The sequence below is a fragment of the Cydia pomonella genome, chromosome 10 (genome assembly GCF_033807575.1).
Source record: "Cydia pomonella isolate Wapato2018A chromosome 10, ilCydPomo1, whole genome shotgun sequence".
NCBI classification, from domain to species: Eukaryota; Metazoa; Arthropoda; class Insecta; order Lepidoptera; family Tortricidae; genus Cydia; species Cydia pomonella.
The window spans coordinates 15949510-15959828 of record NC_084712.1 but is presented as its reverse complement, the minus strand read 5'-3'; the positions used below and the strand labels follow the sequence as shown (position 1 = coordinate 15959828).

General features: G+C 35.5%; 1 long non-coding RNA gene across 1 annotated transcript; it reads left to right on the top strand.

The window, feature by feature from the left end:
* The first annotated feature begins 7376 nt into the window (after window positions 1-7376).
* Window positions 7377-8512, top strand: LOC133522258 (uncharacterized). The gene is made up of 2 exons (XR_009800027.1): window positions 7377-7921; window positions 8344-8512. It is a non-coding gene; the product is annotated as an uncharacterized LOC133522258 (long non-coding RNA).
* Window positions 8513-10319: the final 1807 nt, after the last annotated feature.

Sequence of the window (10319 nt, the reverse complement as noted above, 5' to 3'; positions counted from 1 at the left end):
TCTGGCATCTGTTTGCTCAGTGCAGCCACTTTCAGAACTTTCTCGAAGCCTAGAGATGCAAACGATATTGGGATATTTACCGGGGTAATGATTTTATAATAAGTATTGGAATAGTATATGTCAACAGCTATGCGGATAAAATGCTCAATATTAAGATTATGAGCACATGGCTTTATCGTTAGAGAATATAACATTAAACAAAAACACCTGTTTTTAAGGTATCACATAGTAAGTTAGACATTATGCACACTGATTGTAATAACGGATTATGAATTTAATCTGTATTTGTTATGAATGACCTACCAGCTGCCATAAGTGACATTTCTGCTTGAAGTGTGATATGTCACTGTTGAAGAAATGTTTCGTTACAAACGTCTTTTCATGGTACATTAAGAGATAAGTTTTTGTTTAAACCAAAATTTCACATTGAGGAATTCCAATATCGCTTTGCAGTTATTTGCCACAATCGAGAACAGAATATGACATAATCTCCAAGCAATGTCGAGGGAAGTATTTATTATACCATTATTATAAGTAATACCTGACAATAGGCTCCTATAAAGGAGCCGTTACAGTATTAAGAGAACAACTAAAAAGGCACCGGGATTGAGAGCCGCTGTATTGGAACACCCAGCTGGCCCATTTAATGCGTTCGCCCTGGTATATATTGTGGTGCAAGGCATAGACATCGGACTACAAATCTGACTTTACTGAGAGCCTACTTATTAAATGCGCTGCGGTAATTAGTCATTTGCATATCGGGCCGAAACGACGTGATGATGCCGCGAAAGTGTTAGAAAATCGCAGCGAGGGTTCCATTAAACTTTGAATTATCTTGTGTGATTAAAAAGGCGAAAAACTTTTGATCAGAAGTACCTATACTAAGTACGAGGGCTGATCCAAAAGTTGTTAGTTGCTCCGGCTTTACTCATGCGATAAAAAAAAATTATACTATTGTGAGGGATATTTCAATGCTACTTATGGCCATCCATTTTTTTTTAATGAATGCAAATAGTTTTTTTATTATATATATTTTACTGAAAGCTGTTTTGTCCAGTTACGAATTGCTTAGAAAAAGGCAATTTTGGGCACGATTAAATGAATTTCGTATTGAAATCTTTGAAAATAGAACTTAAATTTATCCGGGACTAATGATTATCTTCCTTCTGCTATCTCCAATGTATAAATCAATAAATAATCTTATATGTAAAATATGTCCCCCCCCCCTCCCCTGTAACTTCTAAAATAAGAGAATGATAAAACTAAAAAAAATATATGATGTACATTACTATGCAAACTTCCACCGAAAATTGGTTTGAACAAGGTCTAGTAAGTTGTTTTTTTTAATACGTCATAAAAGTAAAAAAAATATATCATCAAACCCGTAGTGTGGAGTATCTATGGATAGGTTTTCAAAAATAATATTGAGGTTTCTAATATCATTTTTTTTCTAAACTGAATTGTTTGCGCGAGAGACACTTCCAAAGTGATAAAATGTGTGCCCCCCCCCTGTAACTTCTAAAATAACAAAATGATTAAACCGAAAAAAGAATATAAGATATACATTACCATGCAAACTTCCACCGAAAATTGGATTGAACGAGATCTAGTAAGTAGTTTTTTTTAACACGTCTTAAATGGTACGGAACCCTTCATGGGCGAGTCCGACTCGCACTTGGCCGCTTTTTTATACATAGACATACCTAAACTATAATACTTTGCATGGAGTCTTTCGATCCACTGGTACCTACTACGACTATATTGTCGTCTGCTGATATCTGAATTTTAATATCGTATCGAATTGAATCAATCTGTGTCACCAAGTCACCATTCAGGGGCACTGATGTAACGCAAGGGCCACGGAACTCTGGCTCTGAGAGTGCATGCTCATTGCTAAACGTTGACACCAATTGATATACCAATGTTGGTTATTTTTTTATAACAAATTCGCTCGAAACATTTCCGAACTTCGTAATTTCCCATTCGCTAGATTTACCTCCTTGTACCGGCGCCGACGGCACGCGCGTAAAATATGGCAGCAGGGCCCGCGCATCGTGCGCGCGCAGACATTGCTCGCTGCGCTCAGTCTAAGCGTCAAAACGCTACGCTTGTAGCAAGTAATGCATTTTTCCGTTTTGTACCGAAAAAACCCGCCTAGTGGGCCGCTGGCCCTGGGCTGGCTAGGCCGGGCTTTACATCGTACTTACTTATTAATTAACTAGGCAATAAGCTAACCCATCTGTATTTAAGGGAGTTCCCTCTGCCAACAAACTGTCTTACAGTTTGGCAGAAGAAAACAAAATTGTAAAATCAGGGTTTTTTTTTTACTAGAATAAATGATTTATTATTATTACATATTTACGTTTGTATGATTTTTAGTACCTAATATAATAATATTTTAGACTATAAAATGTGGTAAAGAATTAAGACGTAAGAGAATTTGGCCTACTTACTACTTACCTTAATAAATTTTCTCGAGGTAAGTAGTTAATTATATTTTTTTTCATTTCTCATCCTCGGTAAGTGGGTACTAGTTGTTCTAAAAATGATAAGTTTTTGCATTAGAGCATTTTACTTTACAGTAGGTACGTTTTTTTCGTTTATATTACGATAAGCTATTAAAATTTAAGCAACATGAATCACGATACTTTTACCTAAATTGTTAATTGAAAGTGGGTACTGTCTCAAGAAATACTATAAAAGTCATATGTTTTTTTATATAATATACACATGCATTTTACTTTCCTCGTATTCGAAATGAAAAGTAGAACTCGGGTGAAAGGCACCATTTCAGTCTCGAACTATTGGCGCTCTCCCTGCGTTCGAGTGCCAAACCACCTCGACAGACATGACTGCCTTTCATCCCTTGGTTAACAATCTTCTATTTCATCACACTTGCTCGAAAAAGATCTTATTTTATGCAGGTGTACTGAAGAACAAAGTCCTATATTGTTTCCGTGGGAGTTATGGATTGTGGAAAAAAAGGTATAATATATGAACTGTCAACTAACTTAGGTGTTTTGTTATTTGCATTAGATATGTGACAACCTTTACCACCCTTTATCATCCTGTGTTATAAATTACAACTAGAAATGTACATGTTTCCGTCGATGTGATATGTAGGCAGGTGTCCCTTACGGGATCGCTGCTATTCCAACCTCCGCAGAAAAAAGATTATAACCGCCTAAACAAATCTATAACCATGTATTCACATAGGACTTTATGTTTATGGGTTAAGATTCAAAATTGTGATCATAATTTTTAGACCTAACGTTACTAAACTACAGATTGTGAGAGACTCCTGGACAGGACATGTTGTCTGTTGTATATTGATGTACAAGTGGGTGCTGTGCTAAAATACGAACTTGTAGTGTGACTGGTTTCATTGAAATTTGAAATATGCGGTGATAGTGAAAATACACATGCTGGCTGTATAGCTAAAGGTTACCCTACTGTTAAATGTTCATTTTTATTTTTTATTGAATTTAATAATTGTTAGTGTGCATAAATTCTAGAGGGCTGCACATGAGTCTTTTGTTTATCTGTGTGTGAATGTCTAGTTTCCATTTTCGATATTGGCTACAAGATTGCATACAATGCGCACGGCACTTAGGTACTTTATTTTTCTTTAATCGCACTGTGAAAAGCCGCCGCACCTAAAAGTTGTAAGCGTCCCCACGGTCGCTTTTCGCGACGGCCATATTCTTGTTTACAACCGACTAATCAGACACACGAAAAAAATAGTGATACCATTATTTGTTTTTTTTTTCCACACTTTATATTGGTGTTAATAGAAATATGTACCTATAGATACACATATATGTGCCCATTTACTCAATGTATATCTTCGTCTCCGCCTTCCTTGGCACAATCTAGGCATTGTTATTTCTAATGTCAAGGAGGTTCCCTTGGGCAACCGAAACCCTTTCATAATGTAGCCATTAGCACTTTAACTGACGTTTACCGACGTTTACCATATTTGCAACGCACGCATGCTAGACCCGACCCCCGAATAAGACATTAAGTGTACACAAGGGTGGTTACAACGGATGGTACTGTTGTTCTATTCCATAAACAATAATAAATACTTCATATAAGGAATCATCGTCTCTGAAGAAGTATACCTGTCAACACTCCAAGAACTTTAATCTGCTCAAATATGTATTCTAACCTTTTGGTTAGGTTCAGGTTTCACAGAATATTGTTTTATGTAGGCATGAAAATAGACATAGACATAGACATAGAAATTTTTTATTCAACATCACATGAAATGGCAGAGTTAACAGACAGTGACATTTAATACAAATAAGCCAATATCAATGTATATTATTTTATTTAAGTTTGAACGTTGTTTTCTTGGACTTATTGTTAGGAAAATTATATTTACATACAGTTCTTATATCTGTGCCACCGTACGCTATCTACGCGTTTTTCTCTTTCGTTGTGTATAGAGTTATCGACTGAAATATGTCCTATTAAGGCTATAAAGGTATCGGATATCTCAAAGTAGGCAATCCGATATGATTTTAGTTCCATAAACATTTAGTTCTTGAGCGTATGCACACAGATAAAAAAGATATCTTAATTCAAAACGCAAAAGTCTCTTGCGCACGGTTGCTTAAATAAAATAATAAATTGCTTAGTCCAATAAATATGTCTTGAGTTAAAAACAACATTATTTTTAAAAGGAGAATAAAAAATATTTAGTTTTATCTTTACACATTTTTAAAGCGAATGGTAGTGATTAGAGTTAAGATATTAATTATTCGCCGCAAGAAAAAAAAGTCTTAGAAAGAGATATAGCACGCTCTTAAAAAACGGTTTTATCTTGAGTAACTCTACCTCAAACCAAAAATATTACGAAATTCCAAAGAAGAACCACCAAATTTTTCCTTTGAGACTTTTAAGTTTTTAGGCAAGAGCGATTAATTCTTGGTTTAATGTTTTCAATTTGCAGTCAAGAGCTAAAGCTTTTTAAAAAAAGAAGCACCAAAACTTTGGTTTGAGACTGTTAAGTTTTTATACAAGAGCCATTAATTCTTGGTTTGATGTTTTCAACCTACAGTCAAGAGCCAAAGCTATTTCAAAGAAGAAGCACCAAAATGTTGCTTTGAGACTTAAGTTTTTACGCAAGAGCGATTAATTCTTGGTTTGATGTTGTCAATATACAGTCAAGAGCCAAAGCTATTTAAAAAAAAAAGCACCAAAACTTTGGTTTGAGACTTTTACATAAAATAGTATCAATAAATTTTATGAAGGGGACAAGAGCGCTGGTGGCCTAGCGGTAAGAGCGTATGACTTGCAATCCGGAGGTCGCGGGTTCAAACCCCGGCTCGTACATTATGAGTTTTTCGGAACTTCTGTACGAACATTTGATATTCACCAGTCTCTTTTCGGTGAAGAAGAAAAACATCGTGAGGTAACCGGGCTAATCCCAATAAGGCCTCTAGTTTAACTAGTGCCTACGCCAATTCTCGGGATTAGTTTCCAAGCGGACCCCAGGCTCCCATGAGCCGTGGCAAAATGCCGGGACGACGCGAGGAAGAAGAAGAAGATAAAGAGGATTATTGAAAACTACAAAGATTTCAACGAATGACAAAAACCATGCTGGTTTAAGAAAATTCATTCTTTATTCAAGACATACTAAACTTGGCGCTAAGAGATTTCAGCTCTAGATATAAATAATATCATATTTCATATTGAGTAACGCACTCTTGAACCAATACTTTTTCTTGTTTTTATGGAGAAATATAATTCTCAATTCAATTATGAGTATCTAACCCCAAGAAACAAAGTTTCTTGGCACAAGTTCTTTAAGTATTGCACTAAGACAGTTAGGTTCAATTTAAAAAATACAATACTTAAAACAAAACGTAAACGCTCTTGGTGAGAATAATGAGCTTTTTAAAAAAAAACTTTTTGTAGCTCGGATAGAGAATTTAATTTTTTAGCTTAAATAATAAACTTTGAAATATTTTATATCTTGACGCAAGAATTTTATTGTTTCCTTATATAGGAAACACAAAATGTCTTGACACAAGAGTATTTACTTGGCTGGAGAACTTTTTTTTTTCTGTACAAAGTATCTGGCCGTATGTATCCAGGTATGTGCCTATAGACTGGTCTTTACTGATCGGTTCCGAGCCACTCAGGGCGAGCATTACACCCAGAGGCTCTCGACAACCTTTTGCCGTAGTTCGATAATCATATCTACATATATACTGAACCATAAAACTAAACTATAAATAAAATAGGTAGTGATACAGCCGAGCGAGGTCACTAGCAAAATTCTAAAAAAGAAATAGTTTTTCAGAGTAGTTGATGTACCTAAAACGTTTATTTTTACATAAATTAATTTCCAGTATGGAAATCGTCTTAAAACCTTCATCTGGTCCTAAATGCGTGCGATCCGAGTTGGCGCAATCCCAGGAAGTGTGCATAAATTTTTGCTCTTTTGTCAGTTTTTTGCTTGTAGCTCGAAAACGGTACGTCCGACGAGATATGTCATTCTCTTTAATATTAAAGACGGTTAAACATGGCGTCGAATGAGCATTTAAAACTTCAAATTCGGTCACTGGTACAGCCAAATGAAAAGGTAGAAACCGGGAAAATTTTCACATTTCATTGAAAACTTATATTTTATTAAGACTACGCCTTTTCACCAGTGTTTGATTCACCAAACCTTGATATATTTTTTATTTATTAAGACTTTATTTCGGACATCAAAGATCCATATGTTAGGTACACTATTACTTATCACTATGTTAGTATTGACAAAACAATTTATACTTAAGTACATACATTATTTACAATTAGATTAAATTAATTCATAAAAATATTAAAAATATTAAATATATTGGTAGTGCGATTGTAATTAGTGGTGGGCTTTCTACATCGAGCAGTTTGGCAATCCAAGAAAAAAATTATTCTACCAAGGCTCCCAAAATGTATGCACACCTCTTGGGATTGCGCAAACTTGGATTACACGGACCAATAGAACGATTTCCAGCTTGCTGAAAATGAATTCCTCAAAACGCTTTTTATGGATCTTATTTGATTTGGCTTACAGGATCTCCCGTCGCAACTATAGCGCGACATAGCTTTTGTTTCTTTCTAAACCGTTTTCCTGGCTTTAAGGTTAATTCATCACAATCAATTTCAATATAACGCGATTTCAGACAAGCTGCGTGTCGGTTTATCACAAGACAAGACAGCCCGTAACTCCGAGTAGACTAATTGGAGTCGGTGCACTGACAATTAACACGGATTGACTTATTTGATCACTGATGATATACATGTAGTTGCACCAAATAACACCGAAAAAAATATTTTTCTACAATACTACCAGAACGTATAGTAGTTAAAAATAAAGTTATACCTACTAAAATCCGGTAGTAATAACAAAAAATGTTGTATCGTGTAAAACTTGTTTTTTAAACATCACTGTTTAATTCTAGTTAAATGCAATTTAGTACTGCTTACAATTTCGTTGTATATTTAAAGATGCAAGTGTTGTAAATATTAAACGTTTGTCTCGTTTAATATATGCATCGTAACACTAACTATTGATATGTAAAAATAAAGATACGAGTGTACACGTTACAAGTTATTATGTTATGGCTACTATAATGCATTGTACTCTGAACGAATCAAACAGTGCCAACACCATGGTGTATGCGCCGGTGGCGGGGGAGGGAGAAAGGAATTGCGCAAGTCACGGAACAGCCATTGCCCCAGCGTCTTTCGTTGCGACGGTCGGTGTTTTTATTTACTTAGATCCTGTCCATAATTTAACTGTAAACTAGTACAAGTGTATAGTATAAGTGTGCTTAAAAACTTGTCTGTTTTGTGAACATGGACGAAGACCTAAGAAACCATCTAATAACGTGGAACCTGGAGGAATATACGGAAATTTTCGAAAGTAAGTAAAAAGCTGATGTTATGGTCGAAATTAATGTTTGTCATCACTCGCCTGTATTCATTATTAATAAATAATTATGAATGCTTTGTATTCAATTCCGCTGTAAAATAGTTTTAGCCATATACTCGAGGTGTGGTGTATGGTTGTACTTACCTAGTTTGTGTTTGATACCTACATAATTATTTCGAGTGACGACATATTTATTGTAACAAAATGGCGTCATTTGATGGCTATGCATTTTATCCATGTCATTTATCGACGACAGTGATATTATAACTCATGTATTCATAAAACAAGTAGCTTGAGCAGTTCTTTTGCCTTTTCTAACTAGGTTGTTGCACATTAGGGTTGACGCATATATACGTATTTATTAAGTCAAATACAAAAACTATGTTTTAAATTAATTATTTATTTGTTCTCAGGTGCAGCCACTACTCTAAAAGTATAACCAAATCCCTCGTGGGGGGCAGTCTTGTTAACCTAACCTGCTAGACCCTTTAATTTATACTGTTCTTGATATACTTTAAATAATTTGAAGATGCTTTATAATTATCATTATTTAGAAAACCAATAATAAAGCGTTTGATTTTATTTCTCGTATTATTTTACTTTTAAATTGTCTACGATTTGTGCGGTGTACTGGTTATATATTGTTCACGTAACCAGAACCCACTGTGCTGAAGGGACTTCTAAACGGGCCATATTTTGACTGCAATATGTGGCCGGCAACTATTAGTGTCCCTTTCTAACATGTGAGTAAGAGGACACCAATAGTTGCTGGCCACATATTGCAGTGAACATATGGCCCGTTTAGAAGTCCCATTAGCACAGTGCGTTCTGGTAACGTGAACAATATAAAACCAGTACACCGCACAAATCGTTCAGTTACACATACCAAATACCTTGTTATAACAACAGGATAGGAACGTATATGTTACTGTATTATTTAGTAACCATTAACAGACCGGCTAATTGGGTTTACTAAAAGTCTTATACCCACTACTAGGGTGCATGGGTATACATTACATTTCTGCACTTTATGAATTACTATACGCTTCATAGAGTTAACAAATTTAATTTAACCAGAATGGTCTGGTTATGTTTACAAAGTGTCCTGTCGTCACATATACAACAAGACAGTATAGTACAGCTAACCAGATTCTGGTTACCAGTACCAGGTTTTTTTTTCAGTGAAGTGTTACAGGTAGGTAGAGCCATATGTATGCGTAATTGTTACTGATTTAAACTTTAACGATTTTCATACATTATTACGAGTATATGTATACGTAAACGGGGTTTGATCCCGGAAAATTAAGTTTCAAAATTACTTCCGATGTTCCGAGGTAGGCAGTCCCTTAGTCTCGGAGAAGACTGGCTAAAGTTGACATCAACATCTTCTAGCTACGCGAGTTTTTTAACTACCCGGGACTTGTTCTTGTTTATCAACTTGAATGTTTTGCACACTAGGGATGTCATTCGGTCGACACATAACACTAACGATGTTTTTCAACCGTCGATACTCATTTCAACGCGCCAATGCGGTCCTCGAACAGTCTGAGGTAATTAAGAAACTTAATTCAACGTATTTTTTGTAACTTGATTAAATCCCGTAGGTATAGGTATCGTAAATGTAACTGTTACTATTCGAAGTACTTTTGTACCTTTTAATTCTGTTTCCTACTAGTCCGGTGTGTTCCTGAACTTTTCCTTTAACCCTTTAAAAAAGGGACTCGGATAAATATTAATACCTTCTAGTTACATAGATTGCTAGCGAATACCAAAACACACTATTAATAGTTGTGCCTACTTTTTACCCAATTCGCAAACTTGCTCCTCATCCTCAACTTTAGTGTTTTGCTCCATCTCACTCATTTAAATCACATTCAATCTTTGTCGCTAACAAATCGCCATACACTTTTTATCTCCATACACAAGAAATAGCACCACACTGGAAGCTGCAATCTAATCCAGAAATGGGCCCGATTTGTAGGCTGTCAAGAGGCAACTGCTGTCTCTGTCCTTATCCTACATAGGGAAACCGAGTGAGAGGGATATATCCAATTTGTTCGAGCATTTAGCTTAATGCTTATGCTCAAGCCCTGATACGTATGCGTCGTGATGGACTCATTAACGGGCGATCCCATTTGTCTATAGTCAAGCATTTAGCAGGTTGGATATAAACTTAAAGAGGGTTTCTATATACATATATAAGTTTTTCTATCGAGTTGAAAATGCTAAGGTTGAAGCTAATTCCCTGACAATTCCATATAAGTTTTGGTCGCCTTTGACAAATAGCGGCGTTATAACAATTATTGATCCAACCAACTAACAAAAATTTATAATAATATGTGTACTTTTTTGGGAGGCGCCACTATGTAAAATATAATTACGTGAGCTT